This window comes from Hylobates moloch, unplaced genomic scaffold (genome assembly GCF_009828535.3).
Source record: "Hylobates moloch isolate HMO894 unplaced genomic scaffold, HMol_V3 SCAFFOLD_19, whole genome shotgun sequence".
Classification (NCBI taxonomy): Eukaryota; Metazoa; Chordata; class Mammalia; order Primates; family Hylobatidae; genus Hylobates; species Hylobates moloch.
This window is the reverse complement of record NW_026652294.1, coordinates 54,788,449-54,809,673: the sequence shown is the minus strand read 5'-3', so window position 1 is coordinate 54,809,673 and position 21,225 is coordinate 54,788,449. Positions and strand designations below refer to the sequence as shown.

At 38.9% G+C, this 21,225-nt stretch overlaps 1 protein-coding gene across 16 annotated transcripts in view; it reads right to left on the bottom strand.

The window, feature by feature from the left end:
• Nucleotides 1–21,225, bottom strand: part of ELAVL2 (ELAV like RNA binding protein 2) — a 159,350-nt gene that overhangs the window by 91,412 nt on the left and 46,713 nt on the right. The window contains exon 1 of one of the 16 annotated variants that reach the window (XM_058431597.1): nt 19,217–19,294. The exons of the other annotated variants lie outside the window; for them this stretch is intronic. The gene's annotated coding sequence lies outside the window, so the exon portion shown is untranslated. Of the gene's footprint in view, nt 1–19,216; nt 19,295–21,225 lie in introns of those variants that run through there. 16 annotated transcript variants of the gene reach the window in all.

Below are 21,225 nucleotides of genomic sequence, written 5' to 3'. Positions count from 1 at the left end.
TGCTGGGGTTACAGGTGTGAGCCACCACGCCCGGCTAATTTTTTAAATATTTTGTGGAGATGAGGTCTTGCCATGTTGCTCAGGCTGGTCTCAAACTCCTAGGCTCAAACGATCCTCCCACCTCAGCCTCTCAAAGTGCTAGAATTACAGGCGTGAGCCACCATGCCCGACCGAGAAGTTTCAACATAAAAATGTCCAAGCAGATCACCCAGTCAAAACACTTTATTAATGAACAGCAGGCGGTGATGTTTTAGTTGGCAATTTAAGATTCCACACTATAGCTATTCCTGAAAAATTCAAAATCAAAGTACATGGTGAGCATTTGCTCAGAGGCTAGCATAGTGCTTAACGCAGAGTCTTAGCATTCTTAAAAACATGCAAGATCAGCCTGGCCAACATGGTGAAACCCCAGCTCTACTAAAAATACAAAAATTAGCTGCGTGTGGTAGTGCACACCTGTAATTCCAGCTACTCAGGAGGCTGAGGCACGACAATCACTTGAACCCGGGAGGCAGAGGTTGCAACGAGCCAAGATCCTGCCACCACACTCCAGACTGGGTGACAGAGCAAGACTGTCTCCAAAAAACAAACAAACAAACAAAAACAAACCAAACCAAAACAAAAAACCATGCAAGAGATTAAGCCATTTTAAAGAGCTGCAACCATGAACTAAGATTAAGCCCGAAGACAATTAGCGTTATGTTCCATCCCATACCAAGAAAACCATTTTAATATGCTCAAATACTTCTTGGTATATTCTGCCAATGAGGCGATTCTACCTGAATTTATTAATAAACTATTTACCAGCCTGCTTGACCACCAAGGTTTGGTAAACAGACTTGGGCACAATGTGGAAGCATAGCTAAGGATGGAGACCCCGGGGCACAAGAAGTGAGCTGAAGAGAAAAACCAGGAAGGAGGTCAAATTTCTTTGACAGGCCCTTCTCTTTCCAATCCTAGCTTCCCATCTCAGTTGCTCATTGCGCCTTCATCCCCTCTCCAATTTGAGAGCTCAGCTGAGTCTGCAGATATCCCAAGATACTAACTGGTAAAGATTTGGCTAGAGTGAGAGCCCACTTCATTTTCTATGCATCCAACAAACTCTTATCTCAAAAGGGCAGTAAGTATACCTGGAATTTACTCCAATACCTGTGAAAGGTAGCCAAACTCTACTCTCCAGAGGCGTGAAGTCATCATACTTCCACATAAGACATTAATAAGCAGAATTATCCTTACCTCATTTGTTACACTTTAGTCCTCCAAATTAAAAACAGCCAAAGAGAAACTAGCTTGTAAACAAAAGGAAATATTCAAGATGCCAAGGCTGGAAGACAGCAAGAACTCACTCAGCTCACAGTCTGAAGCCACTTAAACGGAGTAACTCCAAGCAAAACCAAAAGTTAAACTGAAGAAAAACGTGTAACTTCAGAGAGCATGAAAAACTGGTACAATTCTGCACAACTACAAAGTGGCCATGCACTAACCTGAAAACAACAAGGTTCATTATTGAATAAAGGCATCAGGAATTCTTGGAGATGGAGCTTTCAAATAAGGCTTTAGTCACCACTAAAAGGACATAGAAAAAAATAGATATGCCTCAAATATCAACACATTCGAAGGACAGACATCTGCATTCATTCTAACATGCAAATCCTATGTGCAGAGCACTGTGCTCGATATCCAAGATGACTCAGATAAGGAGTTCCCACTTACACTGTCTAAGCAAAGAAGGGAACACATGCAGAACCACAACACAGGACACAATCTGGTAAGTGTGAGAAGGAGGGATTATATCTGGATGACAGATGAAAAAAAAAATCAGACTCAGAACAGAGAAAAAGCACGTGCACTAGGCTCTCTGTGGTCATAGGTTCAAAGAGAAGGCAAAGTACACATAGTTGCAATCATTTTAAAATTGCTGGGCACAGACCGGGCGTGGTGGCTCACGCCTGTAATCCCAGCACTTTGGGAGGCCGAGGCAGGCGGATCACGAGGTCAGGAGATCGAGACCATCCTGGCTAACACGGTGAAACCCCGTCTCTACTAAAAAAAAAAAAACAAAAAAATTAGCCGGGCGTGGTGACGGGCACCTGTAATCCCAGCTACTAAGGAGGCTGAGACAGGAGAATGGCGTGAACCCAGGAGGCAGAGCTTGCAGTGAGCTGAGATTGCGCCACTGCACTCCAGCCTGGGGCCACAGAGCAAGGCTCTCTATCTCAAAAAAACAAAAACAAAAACAAAAACGCTGGGCACAGAGACTACAGCATAAACAAGACAGGTACAAAGGGAACTTAGTGGGAGACACATATTAAACGAGCCAAAGGATAAAGCTAATGTTTAGAAATGCAGTTCATGCCATGAAGGAAAAAAAGATGCTGCGAGAATAAAACTGGGACAGTGATCAGAAGAAAAGCCTTCTGCAGATTAAGTGACATTTAAGCTGAGATCTAAAGATAAACAGGACTAGGTGTATGTAATACTTGGTCTTTGGAAGGTAAAGGATGGTGCCACACACATACTAGGTAGTGTTGGGGGCAGTGGGACTGGTGAGTAAGACATAACTTGTACCCTGAGGAATGTCATCCTAGGGATGCAATTACATGCAATATGTGGAACCCAGCAGGCAGAATTTTACAATTATGGATAAAACTTAAGCTACAGAGATCTTGAAACCCATCTATCCTCAACTATTCCTTTTTATCAAATGAAGGAAATGAAACCCAGAGGCTAGCTCAGTGTTTCTGAACTAGGTAGGTGCAGAGGTGGGGTACAACCTGTAACTCCCATTACATCACACTGCCAATTAACTTTTTAATCAGAATTTATTTGGAATGTCAAAATTCAGTAAACTGATCGTGTACAAGAAACACTTAATATCCGTAGGGAAAAATAAGTAGACTTGGGCCTAAGTGCCAAGCACTTCACTAGACATTGTGGGAAAAATCTTACTTGGTTCCAGGCAAAATAAGAAATGTAATGAGTTTTTTGTAAAGTGAAATATATTCAATTTCTCTTGTGAAGTTACGTGCATCCTACTTTGGGGCATCTAAGCAAACCAGGAAATGACAGTGATAATAGATAATGTGTCAGATTGTCTTAAATGCCTTTCCTTGGCAAAATAGAGTTGACAAACCTATTAGTCCCCTCCCACAATGGACAGTTTTATTCCTTATTGTACTTCCCTCAGAAATACACATATCAAGGAACAACTGTTACAAAGAGGGTTGAGGCAGTAGAGGGAGCCACTCAGAGTTCACAGCAGCACTGTTCATCAAAGCACAAGAAATGAAAACAAAGTGTTTATCAGGGAAGATGAACAAGAAAGATATGAAGATAAAGTCATACAAGTTCACACAATTGAAATGTTCTTCAGCAGCCAAGTAAGAGCCCACACATAGACCAAAGCATATTATAAAATGAGAATTTTGATGAGTTTAATTCAGTGTCCTGGAGGACAAAAAAGGACTTAGGATCTTTTAGTTATCACAGCTGCACCTACAAGTCAAATATAGGCAAAATGAAACATTTTTAATCAGGTATCTCCCAAACTTTGCATTACTTTAAGGACAGTGTGAAAACAAAAATAACAAGGGAGGAAAAAATCCCCTTCAAATAGGCTCAATCCTCACTGTCTCACGTCTGTTAACCCAAAACTCCCAGTATGAATACTAATCAGTCACAACATAGAAATCTAGACCTATTCTGTCAATGGGCAGCTGCTCCAGGTCTGCATCAATCTGTAAACAGGTATTTCTGAAGCATATGACCAGCTCCAGTCTGAGCAGAATAACAGATCAAAACTGGAGAGGACACACAATGGGAAAAGTAGTTCATCGGTTTGATAGAGGAAGAGACACTGGGTCCCACTCATAAATAAAGTATCTCAACGTTTTCACTGAATTTACATTCCCAAAGAATAGATTGTAAACTAAGTAGGAATTCCAGACTTTTCGGTACTTGAAGGTCACTATGAGGTCACCTGGAATAGTGATCTACTGGAAGAACAGCCTGACTGGTCTTCACTGATGCTATATTCTATTTTGTACACTGTCTCAAGCCAGCCGAACTTGAGAGATTTCTAAGTCTATCCAAGGACATTCGAAACATTAGTGATAAATGCAGAGTATTTGTCTCTGTTAACAGTGAAGAAAACTCACCTTCCAGAAGAATTGCTGTGAAAGCCTACATCGTATGCACTATTTTTTTAAAAGTAACATAGAAAAGCAGTTTAATATACCAGGAAAGTCAAGGAGAACTTTAAAAAAATTATAACCGTAATACCTAATTTCATCAAAATGATGTAAGCGATAAAGATCTAATTTATATTGAGATAAACTATATAGACTCCGACTATCCAGGCAAGGAACCAGTAAATGCTTATTTCATATTGAAATTTATAGGACATGAATGATTTAGCAATATATATTGACCCTGAGCTACTGAAATGATGACAACCCAAAGGTGATTACTGACATATCAGAAGAATAACAATGAAAGTTGAGGGTGAGAGTCTCTTTCACGCTTTTAAAAAAAATGCAGCTCAATAAAAATGTACCTTTTAAAAATAGAAAGACAGTTATCCCTTTCAACTGGTGTTGATCTGCCCTTTATTACTGGAGATAGACTCTATCACTCAGCGAGTTACCCTGAAGCTGTAAGAAGCTTGGAGGAAAATATTAAACTTCAAGGCAAAGATAGGACCAGGAGCCTGTTAAGACAGAACGAAGACATTAGTGTTCAAAAAGTATATAAGCAGGAAACCTGCAGCAGTCTCAGTAACAGACTTTAGAGGCAAAAAAAAAAAAAAGAGAGAGAGAGAGAGAGAGAAAAGAAGGCCTTTTAAAAATCTAAGCCACTGAAATTTTAAAGTGACACCCACATGACCCAGTTTACTTTTCTATTCAAAGAAGTTCTGATGCTGCTTCTCTATTTCTCTTTGGAAGTTTTTCATGTCTAATATATTGCAAAAGGTAAAAGGTACACTTTTATTTAAGCACACAATGGAATAAAACATCACTGAGGACCTTGGACCTGTAAATAAATTTTAATGGGAAAGACAAGAATTCAAACATGAGGAAAGGGCAACAGATATATATACGGCAAATGTGAGAAAGAATATGAGCATTTGGAAAAGGAAAACAACATTGTTGGACAGGGTAGGATGACAGCTATTAATTTAATTTAGGATGTGCTAGGCCACACTCTAAGCCCTTTTAAAGGGCATTACCCCCCTGTGATCCTAATAACTTAATAAAATGGGTCATTTCATCCCTATTTTTTTTTTTTTTTAAACGGAGTTTTGCTCGTCTCCCAGGTTGGAGTGCAATGGCATGATCTTAGCTCACTGCAACCTGCCTCAGCCTCCTGAGTAGCTAGGATTACAGGCACCCACCACCATGACCAGCTAATTTTTGTATTTTTAGTAGAGATGGGTTTTCACCATGTTGGCCAGGCTGGTCTCGAACTCCTAACCTCAGGTGATCCAACCGCCTCAGCCTCCTAAAGTGCTGGGATTACAGGCATGAGCCACCACGCCTGGCCTCATCCCTATTTTTCAAATGAGGAAATAGGCTTTAAAGAAAAAAAAAAGATTAACTTTTCCAGAACTCACAAAACTTGCCAATGTGGGTCTATCAAACTCCAGAGCCCATGCTCTTTGCACCACACATCAATGAAGCAGCTAAAATAACCAATATCTTGCTCCACTCCAGACCAATTAAATAAGAATCTCTCCTAAGGGCCCAGATACTGGCATTTTTATAAGCACCCAATTTGATTCTAATCTGCAAGCAAGGATGAGAGCCATTGTAAAAGACAAGTGGACTATCAGCTAGGTAGTGCCGAACAAACAAGAGTCAAATAATCAGAGACTGGGGAGTTCATCCAGCTTTTAGGGGACAAACAGAAGTTCAAAAAACAGTGGAGGTGCTGAGGCAGAGCCGATTCAGACTAAGTTCAGGGAAAGTCTGAACACAGGCTTTACTCCAAGCGGTGATTAAAAAGGCAGAAAAAAACAGGTTAGAATCATTTTGCTGAGAGAACAAAGTACAGGTTAGAAAATTTTTACTTTTAAGACTGTAGGTAAGAGAGGGAACACAAAATGACTTTTACAGCTAATGTAACTAATGGGTATAAATTTTAGGAAAATATGGAAAAAATAACAGTTGACTAACCTAAAGCCAATGGACTAGGATACAAAATACAAGAAGTGAGCAACAATAAGCACAGCTTGCTGAGCAATCAGATATAGCCTAGTAGTTACAACTGTTAACTCTACGGTGATCCCTTCTAGCATTTGCCATCCTAAGTCTTGATTTCCTCATTTAGGAAATGGAGAAAATAATCACATCGTCTCATTCAGTTATTGGAATAAATATATGAGATATGGCAGTCCCCTTTTTTCCAGGCATCCAAAAGCCCCAATAGATGCCTGAAACTTCAGATAGTACTGACCCCTACACCATGTTTTTTCCTACACATACCTAAAATTTAATTTGTAAACTGGGCCCAGTAAGACATTAACGATAACTAAGAACCACTGTAACAGTACACTGTAAAAAAAGTTATGTATATGTGATCTCTCAGAAATTTAGGATGTGCTAGGCCATGCTCTAAGCCCTTTTAAAGGGCATTACCTTTATATATATATAAATGTATATTTAGTTTTAAGTAGAGAACTTTCACCTTTTTACTTAAAGGGAACACGGAGTACTTTAACATCCTCTCTTTGGCATGTCAGAATTGCCAGCATCACTACTCTTGTGCTTTGGGGCCACTGAAAGTAAAAGAAGGGTTACTTGAACACAAGCAGTGCAATACCTCGAAAGTCAATCTTGTAACTGAGATGGCTATACTAAGGGACTAACAGCATGGATACACTAGACAAAGGGAGGATTCACAAGCTGACCGGTCAGCATGAGGGTACATCACACTACTCAGAAGCACACGCAGTGTAACACTTGTGAATTGTTTACGCCTGGAATTTTCCATTTAATGTTTGTGAACCACAGTTGACTGCAGGTAACGGAAATCATGGAAAGCGAAGCTGTGGGTAAGGAGGGACTACTGTCATCCAAGCAAAAGAAAAGAGACCAAGAGCTTCTGTATTCTTATAGAGGGCAATGTAAGAATACAGTCCCCCAATTTTTTCCTTCTTACCATTAAAACTTTAGATGGCCTTGTTAAAAACTGCGTAAATGCGGAATAGAAGTTTGGCCTGCTTATTCAGTTCCTATGATCAGTAACCCTCTGTATCAGTCTAGGCCAGTGCCCAGACACTAGATGCAGCCACAAGAAATGGAAGTTTTCCTAAATGGTAAGGTGGAATGTATGTCCCTTACCCCTACTGAAGTGACGGTCATTTCACAAATAGTGAATTTATATATTAAGTGATTTATTAAATGTATGTTATATACAAAATTAGGTATTAAAATGCATATGTGTCCTCAACTGAATTCTTGGGGCACAGTATTGAGGAAACAGTTCAAAATAGTAATAGAATTCGGTAAAACTTTTAATTATTTCTCAAAAGAATCCACACAACTTAAAATCTGACACCTACTGAATGATGAAGGTTGGTCATGTGCACAACTTCCTATTCAACTTTCATTTTCACAAACCTTATTTTATCTTAAGATGATTTCCACACACTCAGTAGGGTAATCTTTTAGCTAAATGATCCGAAACCCACAATCTGAATGGCAAGAAATTGCTTCCTAAATAATGTATCATATTATACAAGCTATCACATTATCTCCCTTTCCCAGAAAAGTAAATAAACATTCTTAAAGGGAGCCCAGAGGAAAACAGTATGGTTGTAAAACAGTTAGCTTCTTATATCTTTCAAGCCTTTACTAAATATCACTTATAAATGAGAAAACATATTTGAAGTTTTTAAGTGTTCTATGCTCCTTAAACCCTTTCTTGAATGTATAGAGGTAGGACACTCAGAGGTAAGGTAAGGGGTAACCATGTTCCTAAATTACATTAATTTCTAATGCCTGAAACCAAAGTTTTCAAAGGGCTACAAATGTTTGAATAATCCGTTAAGATATACAAAATGACAGGTTGATGGTAAAAAAGGGAAAAACAAACAAACAAACAAAAAACCTTTCAACAAATGACAAATTTTCTCCTAAATCATTCTTTGGTTGGAGGACCACTGTAAAAGAGGCAGGTCTGAGTGCTGTTTTGTACTGGAAACAAAACAGATATAACAGGTGTAATGAATACCAGAGAGAGATGAGACAGAAAATCTTGAAATTAAACTTCTGTGGAATTAAACTTCTTTTTTGTAAAAAAGAGAGTGAATACAAAAATATATGGAAATACCTGGTTGGATGAAAGGACAGTAGATATTCTAACCAAACCATTTAAATCCACATTATCAGAGACCCCCATACTCCCTCTTTCCCAGTCTGTGACTGCACAGGTAAAGCCAAAATATATTTTCTGCTTTGGAATAGATTTTCTACTTAGGATTAGTTACAGGCATATCAGCTGCTCTGGGAATTCACTTGCAAATAAAATGAGGCCACACTAAAAACTTGAAGGAACTAAAATAATATCCTTCATCTCATCTGTCACCCATAAACCTCAATGTAAAGAAAGCTGAAAGGCTCACTGCAGTCCCTCAAGAAAAAGTTAAAGGTTTGACTCTCTGATGATTACCTTGAATAGACAGCAAAATTAGGCTGGAGCAAATAACTATAAACTGACTAGCTAATGTAACTAGGCATTAGCCATTCATCCCAGAGCTTTAATTTTATGTTTTATATATTAGGGTTCCCCTGGTGATTTTCCACATACCTCATTAAGTTCTGACTTGAGGATGTCTGCTCTGGTTAAGTACAAAGAGCAACACAACACAGAACATCCCAAACCTCACATCTCTTAGTATTTCCAACACAAACATCGCAGGTCTCCTGATGAACACTTAACCTCTACATGTTCTCTAAGTAGAGTGTGCCTAGAGTCTCAGAGCTGCAGAGACACCAGCAGACAATCTGTGAAAACACTGCCAAGACCCTCTTGACATCTGTGGCAAAAGCATCGTGTCTTCTAAATATATGTTCTGTTTAAGTGGCTTTTAAAGCATAAGCATGGTGCCTTTAAAAGCAGTTTGTAACAAGAGGTCAAACTATACAACTGAAGAGGTTAGAGAAGAAATCAATTGTATATCAATTGTCAAAACTCAACTTTAAAAGGCAGAGGTGGTCAGAAACTACTGTACAGACAGGGTAAATGGAAAAGAAATCTCCAGGTTGAAAACGGCAAATGCTAATCGCGGGGGACGGAGCAAGGAGTCTTGACTCATTGTAAAGATGAGAAAGCATTTCCCTTCTGCAATGAAAAACTAAAACTGTAGATCAGAAATTCAGGGGAAAAGAATCATTTCTGTTCATGCCTGGAGAAATTAAACACCCTTACCCCTGTTAGAGAACTGAACTGTATCTCCCAAAATTAACATGTTGAAACCATAATCTCCAACATGACTATGTTGGAAAACAGGGTTGTGTAGTTCAGTAGAGTAGTTTCAGTAGAAACAGTACTTCAAGTAACTACACAACCACTGATTTTCACTCTCAGTATTTCCTTATTTCAGGAAATAATTAAGGCTAAATGAGGTCATAAGTGTAAATAATTAAGAATAAATGAGGTCACAAGTATGGGGCCCTAATCCAACAGGATTGGTATCCATATAAGAAAAGGAAGAGACACCAATGATTTCTCCTTCTTTACATACCCAGAGTAAAAGCTAAGTGAGGACACAGTGAGAAGGTGGCCTTCTGCAAGCCTGAAACAGAGGTCTCGCCAGAAACCAACACTACCAGCACCTTGATCTTGGTCTTCCAGCCTCCAGAACCATGAGAAAATAAATTTCTATTGTTTTTGCTACCCAGACTATGGTACTCTGTTATGGCAGCCCAAGCAAACTAATGCAACCCCCACACCAATTCTTAATCTCTCAGTTGTCTTTTCTTCTGATTGCTGCCACCCAATCTTTTCCTGGAATCTGAACCTTAGGTATGCAAATAGTCCCCAACTTACATGGTTTGACTTAACAGTTTCTAAACTTTGCAACGGTGCAAGATCGATACACATTCAGTAGAAACAGTACTTCAAGTAACTACACAACCATTCTATTTTTCACTTTCAGTATTCAGTAAATTACATGAAATATTCAACACTTTTATTATAAAACAGGCTTTGTGTTAGATGGTTTTGCCCAATTATAGGCTAAGGCAAGTGTTCTAAGCAGATTTAAGGCAGGCTAGGAGAAAGCTATGATGTTCAGCAGGTTAAGTATGTTAAATGTATTTTCTACTTATGAAATCTTCAACTTAACTTAAAGATGGGTTTATCAGGGCATAAGCCCCATCGCAAGTCAGAGAGCCTTCTTGTAGCCACTGAACCACGCGCCCCCTCGCTTTTGAATCAACACTGTCAGCTATCCATAACCGCTAATTTACCTTCACTAAAATGAGTGTCTACCAATATCTAGCCCTTATCCTCCAATTCCCATGACACCAGGGCAAGCCTTTATCATCATATACACTGCTTCAAATCTGTCTCCTCCTCCAACATGCTCATCTTTATATAATGGCTAGCTTCAACTTCCCAAAAACATCTCATGCTATCACCTGCTCAAATACCATCAATTGTATACATACAGACCTTCACTCAAGGGCCTTTTCAACTTTCTAACCCATCCTAATGTTTTCTTCTCCCAAGCTCTCAAGCCAAAACCCTGCATTAGGTCAAAATGACCCATAACCATCCTCTGAATCTGTTGCATTCTTTTATTTACTTCCTTTTTTCATATTTTTATATCTTTTACTTTTTAGACACAAGTTCTTACTCTGTCGCCCAGGCTGGAGTACAGTGGTGTGGTCACAGCTCACGGTGGCCTCCAACTCCCAGAATCAAGCAATCCTCCCCCATCCGCCTTCCAAGTATCTGGGACTACAGGCAGGCATCACCACACCCACTTATTTTTTTTTTTTTTTACTTTTTGTAGAAACAGGGTCTCACTATGTTGTTGAGACTGGTCTTGAACTCCTAGCCTCAAGCAATCCCTCCCCGCAAGGCCTCCCAAAGTGCTGGGATTACAGGAGTGAGGCACCACTGCCTGGCCTGTTTCCTTGCTTTTATTCTTATTGTTTTGACAATTTGGAATGTCCTCTGCTTATTTCCTTTCTAAATGGCAGCTGGAAGAAAGAAGTTCTGAAAAACATTACACAATCACAAGGGGCTTGTTATGGCAAAATCTTCTACCCTCAACTGCTGCTCTGCCACATACTGATTTTATTCAAATAGGCTTTTACCTCCACCAAATCATGCGAGGTACTTACACAGTATCTGAAAGATGGTACCAATTTCAGCTCCACATAAATAGAAAATGGGAAGATCTGACACAAATGAAATTCAAAGTTTTCTGAGGCTCTCATCTCCCCCTAAATATTATCATCCTAAGTAAGGTCTAGAGACCATGAGACACACATATAGATTTGATCTGAGCTCAATCAGTTCTTCTCTCAAACCCTCAACTTTTTTTCTAAAGCTACCACCTAAATCCCAGCAACAAAACTAATAGAGTGTCTCAGAGTTTCCCAATTTTCAACGATCCCCTCCCCTATCATTCCTCCAAAGAACATCATAACAAGCCTCTTCAACGTTCTCTTTATGAGAGCCTGAGCTTCGTAACCTATACTGGATCCTTATTGATTTTCATCATGTGTGTGACAAAACACAGTAATATACTAAGATTTCCAACAAACTGAATACCTGGCTCTTGATTTTTATATGCCCCCAAAATAGCCTCTGTCCCACTCAGTGGACTTTCCACCTCCAAACTTTTATAACTACTTTCTCCACTCATCATCTTCTCCCTACTGGTTCCAATTTACACACATGCTCTTCATTATAAGCTTTGCTGATCTTCTCTAATAAATTTTGCTTACCCCTTTAAAAACAGTCCTCCAAGAGCTCTTTCCTGGTAACTTAGCATGCACTATATCATACAGCCATTTGTAAGGCCTCATCAATAACTCCACCTGTATGTGGTCATCTTTATACAGAAACCCAACCAGAATGGAGACGTAAAATTCTAGAAGAGCTTTAGTTCTTTCATCACTCTGATCTAAATCAAAGGGCACTGCAGTCAGCAGCACCCAGAGATACTAGAATGTCACTAACTAGCATACCAACAGCATTCAAGCTGCTTCATGAGCTTATCTTTCCCCTTCTAACTTCAGGGGTGGTAGGGCAGAGAAATGACACCAATGACATCCACAATCAGGGCCTGGAATCAAAAGCAAACTGATAGTGTAACATTCAGGGACTTCAGTGACACTTTCCTGGAACACTGAGTGCCCAAAAGGGCTGGGCCATCAGCTTCCCCTAAAGAGGGGAAAAGAACCACCCACTTCCTACAACAGATTGACTGTTAAACACATGTACAGCAGGCCTCTTGCAGGAGAAAAGGCAAGCTGTCCTGCCAGAGTTCGTAAAAGCTTCTGAGGACAACAATTTTTCTTAGGGAGTGAAAATATATATCCTAATCCATACTGGATAAATAGCCCCCATTTTTCAAATTCAAAGCTGAATAAGATACATTCCGTTTTAAACATTCCTAGAATTTGAGAATTCCAAAGTATCAACCATTTTTACATCAAATAACTACATTAGTCAAACCAGACTACTTATTAAAATTACACAAAGCTTGTACAAATCAATTCTTAATGTTTAGGAAAATCATGAAAAAATTTGTGTGGGTAAACCAGTCTAACCTTTTCAGATCCAGTACACCAACCACTTGGCAATGCTCCCTACAATCTGGGAAGATTTCCTGACCAATGGAATACAGATAAAATATGGCAGAGTATGCATTAATCCTTCCATCTTCTCTTGTTTTAATAATAAGTAGAGAGCCAGGACCACATAAATTAGGTATATACAGCTCCTAGAAAAATAAAATTTAACTAAAGCTAAAGAAGAACGCTTCTTTAACCAAATTTCCCACCTTATTTTATCTTATGCACACCTACAAAACATCTGTATACATGCCTTATAATAGCGTTTGATCAACTGCTATCAAAACAAACTAAAGGAGTGAACTAATATTACTGCTCTTTAGACATTAAAAAACATATTTCTAAGCAATATTTTCAAAAGTCAACAACTTTGAAAAATTAAGTCCCTATCTTTATAGACCACAAGCTCGTTACAATTAAGTGGGTAGTTTGTTTATATTTTATATAAGATTCCCTAAGAACCTAAGATCCTGCCAGTGTCTATTTAAGAAATGGAGAAAATGTTGGGCGTGGTGGCTCATGCCTGTAATCCCAGCACTTTGGGATGCTGAGGTGGGTGGGTCATCTGAGGTCAGGAGTTCAAGAACAGCATGGCCAACATGGTAAAATCCCATCTCTACTAAAAATACAAAATTAGCTTCGTGTGGTGGTACATGCCTGTAGTCCCAGCTACTCGGGAGGCTGTGACAGGAGAATCGCTTGAACCTGGGAGGCGGAGGCTGCAGTGAGCCAAGATCACGCCACTGCCGTCCAGCCTGAGCGAGACAGAGCAAGACTCCATCTCAAAAAAATAAAAACTAAATGGGGAAAACAACACTGTAAGTACTGGAAAATACTATGTCCATAGTCACTGATATATAAAATGTCTCAAAAAATAGGACTGTCATAAAATACAGAACCTCTTACAGAGAAGAAATTTTAAGTTGCCACCATTAAAATGGAACTTAAAATCTCAAGATTCCACATATTTAAGAACGAATATTCCTTTGTTCATCACAAAGCTGAGACAAAAGCAAGACATTTAATGGCAATGTGTCTCCTCCCTGAAAGCTGATTTTATTGCTATTTAGCATCTCCAGGAAATAATTTCCAAGAGCTAAACAATCATTTTTAATACTGACTCCTCTTCACAGCCCGCTCTGCAGCACCACCACCTTCTTACAAACTGGGGGAAAAACACCTAAGTGGATGTTTAAATGACTTTCTTGATCAATATTGTTTCCCACCAGATTCTGGAATATTATGAAAACGAAGTGTACCCATTTTGGTCCTTGGACCTTCGATTGTTTCTTAATTTTTATGAGAAACAAAAATTTGAACAGTAACATACTTCAGCAATCCAAAGAAGAATTAAACCAAATGACAAATGATGAACTTTCTAGGCCCTACTATAAAACACTAGAGTTAGAAAGGTGATCAATGTTAACATATAACTCTGGTTCAAGCCCTGGTTATGGGGCTTTCACTGGGTTATTACAGTTCCTGTTATTTACAAATGTGGAAGCTTATTACATATAAAAGCTCTTAGTTCTAATAAGCTTTGGGTAACTTGCAATCTCCATTTAAAAAGACTCTTCCTCACAATTACCATCCATTTGAAGAGCGATTTGACCCATACTCTGTCCTTTGAGACATCACATAAAAGGACTCTCACCTACTCAAAAATCAATCTTTTCAGTCAGATGAAATCTTAATGAAAGCTGAGATCATCTTGAGGAAAGCAAAATACTGCCAAAAGGCAAAAACAGCTTCACACTCTGACGGTAAACCCACAAAATTGCCAGATTATAATTCTGCTGCTTAGTCATTATGATCCAAAGATGCATGATTTGCCTCACTAGGGCAACGGCTGTCTATAATTAAGATATCTAGGGTTTACACCATCCTTACAGAGAGCCTTGACACAATTATTGCCAAATCTATATGTAGAGTTAGTTCCCTGCCCAAGAAGATATTTAATCACAGCTCTATAATTTTTTTCAAAACAAAGAGTAATATCCCAAATATGTAAAAGATATTCTGAGAACAACTGCCCTTGCCCTACGTCCTTTGTATAGGTTATTCTACTGATTCAATATCAGTCATGGAATATACTAGAGAAAATAGATTCGGACTTGCTTATCTCTTCATTTTAACCCCGTTTTCCTCATTCCAAATAGTAAGGATGCATTTGAGAGATAGCTAACTATAAAGAATGAGGACAGGGACAATGGGCTGCAAACTGGTTGATGCAGAGTCCAACTCACAAGCATGACATGGTAGCCAATTTAGCTAAATGGACACAGGTTGAATTAACCTGACCTTTATGCTTCAATGTCCTAATTTGTACAATAGCTACCATCTGCCCAGCTGAGTCCTGAGCAGCTAACAATAGGATTTGAAGAGTTTAAGATTCCAGACAAAAATGAACCAAAATCCAGAATGAATCCTACTAATTCTACTTAAGCCCAAAAGTGAACCTCTATCCTCTGTTTAAAAGAAAAACACAGGCGTTTTAAAAAAAAAAATACAATCAGTAAAGGCACTACAAAAAGCAAACGACTTTCTAAAAATCATTAAACTGATCTTAAATTGTAATGCATGCTAAGTCCCTAGTACATCACAGGAACAGTGTAAATATAAACACAAACTAAACGAAGAAACGTGTAAGTCATCTTCATGTTATCTGGTAAATCTCATGTATGATACATTTCAATAAAATCCCAAAGGCCAGGTATTGAGAATTTAAAACAAAGGGTGCTTGGTAGCAGGAGGGGCATGGGTGGTAGATAATGACAGAAATAATTAAAGGTAGGGACTGAGAGGAGATTTTTTAAAGGGCACCAGGTGTAGGATTTAGGGTTGCCATAATGATATACTTGAGTGAATAAAAAGTATGGGATAGGGGCGTGGTGGCTTACGCCTGTGATCCCAGTACTTTGGGAGGCTGAGGCGGGTGGATCACCTGAGGTCTGGAGTTTGAGACCAATCTGACCAACATGGAGAAACCCCATCTCTGCTAAAAATACAAAATTAGGTGGGCGTGGTGGCGCATGTCTGTAATCCGAGCTACCCTGGTGGCTGAGGCAGGAGAATCTCTTGAACCTGGGAGGCGGAGGTTGCAGTGAGCTGAAATCACGCCATTGCACTCTGGCTGGGGCAACAAGAGCGAAACTCCGTCTCAAAAAAAAAAAAAAAAAAAAGAAAAAAGAAAAAAAAAGTATGTGATTAGAATTCATGGGCCATGATCAAGAGAAAAAGTTATTTGGCTAGTTCATGAAGTAAACATTGCATCTGGCAAATAAGAGAGAACTCTGAATGCCTGAAAGTGTTTGAAATCTGTTCTGTAAGCAATAGGGAGCCACTGAAACCTTCAGGCAGGATGACAGAGCCAAAGCTGTCCTTTATCTGTCTCTTACAAGATTCTAACTCAAATGTGCCTGAACGCTGCAAGGTTATTTATCTGAGGAGACAGTTCATAACATTAGTGCAAAAAGGTCACAACAGCAAAACAGGACTCTGTATTTGATTAAATAATTTAGTTCTAATACCTGGGCAGAGAGAATTCTAGTATAGTTGTTACTGTGCACTCTGAAGCCAGACTGCCTGAGTTCTAATTCCAGCTCTGTCATTTACTGCACCTTTGGGCCAGTAACTTAAATCACTCTACGTGCCATTTCCTTATCTATAAAATGGCGGGGGTGGGGAGAGAATTATACCACCTACATCTCAGAGTTTTGTAAGAACTCAGGTGAGTGAATCCATGTAGACTGCTGAGAACAATGCCTGGCATAAAGTAGCAGCCTTCAAATTATGCTGACACAACCACTTTTACGCCATACCCTTTGACATTTGATAACCGTTATTGTAACATTTCATATAAAATAACAGAATATTGATTCTGCCTTTGTAGGGGGTGTGTGTGTGTGGGAAGGGAGATGAGGGAGAGTCAGATTTTTCTGTTGCTATCCTTCAAAACCACAAGCTAAAAGCTATACCCCTAGGTGAACACTTTCCATTTCCAATAGGCCTTGTCCATTTTTCCCTTCTCGATGGTTTAAAATGGTTCCCAGGCACACACGTAATTAAATTCATTATCTTAAAAAACTGCTTCAGGAAACGCAGCAATCAAATCTGCTACCATCCGTTTTTTATAGATAATTACAACCTAATAGGCATCATTTAATCAAGACTTAACAATTAGGTTCTTAAATCCAAAACTTGATCATTTTCTTCCTTGATATGTGTACAAAATTTTCTCCCAGGTGGTGGTCAGGTAAAGTGAAGGATGGAAGAACTATTAAAACCCTTATCATAATGGCCTTCCTAAAGTGCTAATTATTACACAATTAAGACAGACATAACTAGAGAGCCTAAGAAAATCTAATGCAATCTCACAGAAGCTTTTTAAAATTTTTTTCCATCTCTATCTCCAAACTACCTACAAAAAAACCAAAAATACAAAGGAGGACCTCTTGCCTATGACTTCTAAACAAGCAAATAAAGTTGGGAGTAGCACCAAACCTTCCCCTGGTTCTAACATCACCTAGTCAGATCTTTAGAGGAGAAAAGCAACCCTATTTGTTGCCTTGTTTCCCATCCCACATTTTCCGAGATAAGAAACCCAGGACCTGAAAAGTGAGTGTTTTCCTAAGGCACTCGGGGTGAAACCTGGACTAGAACCTAGGTGTCCCTCCATACAAAACAAGATTTTGTACTCTTACTCCACCCCACCACGTGAGTGGGGAAAAGTAGAATTTTGAGGGTCTACAATCTTCAAGTCTGATCACCGGGTCTCTCACATCTAATTACAATTCCAGCCCCATTTCCAACTAAATAAGATTAATTCTTGGTCACTGATGCTCCATAGTAACTCTTGCTACTCCCAGCAGAACACCCTTGTTTCAAAGACATGCAGGTCACTAATTAGTGCATCTTCTACTGACAGCCCCTAATTGCCTTACCACACCCAAGGTGCTTCCAGCTAGACTAAGCTTCCTTACAGACCTAACACACCAAACAAGAGATACACAGTTGGGCAAGAAATCTATTAAGAATTAGAAAACCCTGAAAGGGCTCTATTTATCACTGAAAAGAGAAATCTTAAGCCCTTTGTAGTTTCCCATTCTCTTTCCTTTCCCAAAAGCTTTAAGAGGTCTCCCAGCAAATCTAAGGCAAGCCCTCACTTTTAAACATAGCTGTCCAAGGACTCTGTGGGTGGGTGCAGGGGACAGACCTAATCTTTCCCTATGCAAGATTTGGAGAGTATTAGAGAAACAAAGTATTAAAGAAACAAAAGCCTTAAAGTCCAATATTTCTCCTAAAATAGCCTCATTAAGGCAAGTTTTCTTTGGTCTTCCAAAGAATCCCAATTCAAAAATGAGAAAAGAAAGTAGCTAATAATGAGAGCTTCACCATAAAGCATCGCAATCAACCTTTCATTATTCCCATTCTGTAGGTCAGACATCGAAGGCTTGGAAAGGTGGAGTAACTTTGAATAGGGACCTCAAATTCTGAACCAGAGGTGTAACAATCAAGTCCTAAAACAGTAGAGTTCCTATTCCTCTCCTCAGCTTATTTTAACACCAAATGTGTAACCCAGGCTATCTGCTCATGCAGGGGCCTAAGTGCACCCTTCACAACCCGGGATGGTTGTGCCCAAGAGCAGCTCTACTAAGCCAGAATGAGCAAATGGCACCATGCTTCCATGAGGAGAGGGACCCCACAAGCTTCAGAACATGTCCAGCCTAGCCCCCTTCCCTCTTATTCAAGGATGAAGTGAAACGCACTACAGCCCCATATGCTTAAGATATTAAAAGGAAATTTTAAGAATTCTTTCAAAGAATATAGGTCATTATCCCCAACTTTGGAAAACTACTTCAGATTACTTGGTTTTGGGGAGTAGAGAATCAGTATAGAATGCTTCTCAAGCAAATGAATCTACAAAATTAGAAAATTTGACTTACTTAAAATAACTTACAGTAAAAGTTTAAAACTAAACTTTAAATTTAGTTTGGGAGAGCAGATGACGTATGAAATTTTTTATTCAAATACTAATTTAGATCTATCTTCATCCGATATGGGTGCCTTCAAGGGCAATGAGTCGCTTTTTAAATCTCCTCAGAGGATCCCATTCACATTAAACAGAAGCCACAGGAAAACTGGCATTAACATTTCCTTCCTGCTTATTGGAAAGAAAGGCACCTTATTTGAGGGCTTTCCAGATCAAGAACACATTTTACACCAATAAACTTTACAGTTGGACCCAGCAGAGATCTATAAATCAAAGCTAATCGTGAACTGTATAGCAACCGCCCCCCGTCTTCCATTTTTACATTTTATTTCAATTTGGAGCTACCTAACAGACACAGAAGCCCTCCAGACTATTTCTCAAAACTTTGTTTGGAAGTAGGTACACTTACCCAGGAATAGCTGAAGGATGAAATAAATATTAAGAGCCTAGAAAAAATACAAAAACATTACTGGAAATAGGCTCAAGTTTAATATTTTTTAAAATAACATTTAAAACTTAACTGCTGCTTTATTTCTTTTAAACTCGAAGAAATTTTCTCAGGTTGAAGATTTTTTAAAGCTACAAGGGATTTCAAAATGAAGAACTAATATTTCTTCTCTTGAATGTTGTGCTTGAAAGGAAAAGTTATACTGTCATTCATTCAATAAATATTAAGCTGTATGTACAGGAACTATCGGAATATAAAGTGTGTCTTTGCCTTCAAGGGCTACTCGGTTTTCAGATGAGTAAATTTCTTGCAAGCAGAAATCCCAGAGTATCAATGATCTCACCAACAGAGGTGTCCTAGCTAAGGGACTTTAGTTTTAAACAGAAATCAACATCATTAAGAATGCTAGATGTCACTGTTACTGACATTTCTTGATCCAGTCAGGGCACATAAAGGTCAACATCTGAAAACAGAATGTTCAGGAATTAGTCATCCAAACTAAAATGTAGAAAATGTGTAAATCAGCACATTTGAAACTAGAAAGAAATTAATTCTATTAGAATATTAAATGTGGAATCATACACAGAAAAATAAATAGGCACCCTTCACCACCAACACCCCATTTTGCATTTTAAAGGGGGAAGGGACTCCCACAGAGTTTTCTTCTAACAAGCGCTGCAAACAGGAATTGACAGGTGGAGCCCTGATTGATAATGGTGGTTTTAGATGACATCTCACCTCCCTCCTGCTTACCCACCTAATCCCACAACTAATGCGGGAAGCTGAAATAAATAGAGTGGAAGATTGTTTATCTGTTTCGTTTTGTTTTTTTAAGTGCAGACATGTTCCACAATTGACGAAAGAGGTTAAGATTCTATACACATCCTGGATACCATTTAGTCAATGTCTACTTGAGCAACAAACTAGGACAATGAAACCAATACAGGAAGAAGAAAATGCATGGAGTAGGTGAACTACTCCAAGGTGCATTTTTAGCTGATGTGACCTTCCAAAGTGCCCCAAGTATGTTGTATGTAGATGTGTGGGCATGTGTGTATTTATAGAAAGTGTCAAGAGTGCTATAAAAGTACATTAATTAATCATAGAATGTTAGTGCTACAAGGGACTTCCAAACGCTAGCCCATAGCCTCAATTTTTAGACAGAGAAAAGCAAGCCCTAAGACTGGGCCAAACTTTCTAGTGATAGAATTTGCTAGTGATAGAACCTGGCCATAGCATTCAAGTTTTCAACTCCTGAAGACTATCTTACCTCCAAAGTACTCCAATTCCATGGCTTTATTCTTAAATTTACCCCTCCCCTAGAAAGACGACTGTCCACTCCTCCCTACAATACAGATTCCAAGTTTTAAGACTCAGATGGGCCTAGCCCTGTCTTCCAAGAATCCATTAGTCTAATCCAGTGGTTCTCAAAGTATGGCCTGGGAACCTAAGAGTCCTCTGAGACTTCCTCATATATCCAGGAGGTCAAGAGAATGCCTTTTTCTCTCATAAATGTACAGTAGAGCTTTCTAAAGGTTATATGTGACACCTGCTTCTGCATTCAGTCTGTTGCAATGAGAATACAGTTGACTAGATCTATTAAGCCAGACATTAAAGAAATGTAAAATGTAAAACTATGCCACCCTTAATTTTAAAAAATATACATATTCCTCACTTTAAAAATATTTTTTAATATGTAATGGGTTTGCTACTTAAACATGTTTTTAAACTTTCTCATCTTAATTTCTTATACAGTAAATATTGATACACATAACAAACAAAAGGTTCTGGGGTCCTCAATAATTTAAGTATATAAAGGGATCCTCTGATGAAGAACTTTGAGAATACTGGTCTAATTCATTACTACATAAGCATGCCTTTATGGTGAATTCCTTTAGCCCATATAGATAAACCTTAGAACAGCTTCCAACTACTCTCCTTACCTTCAAAGGGATGTTCTTCCAGCTCTG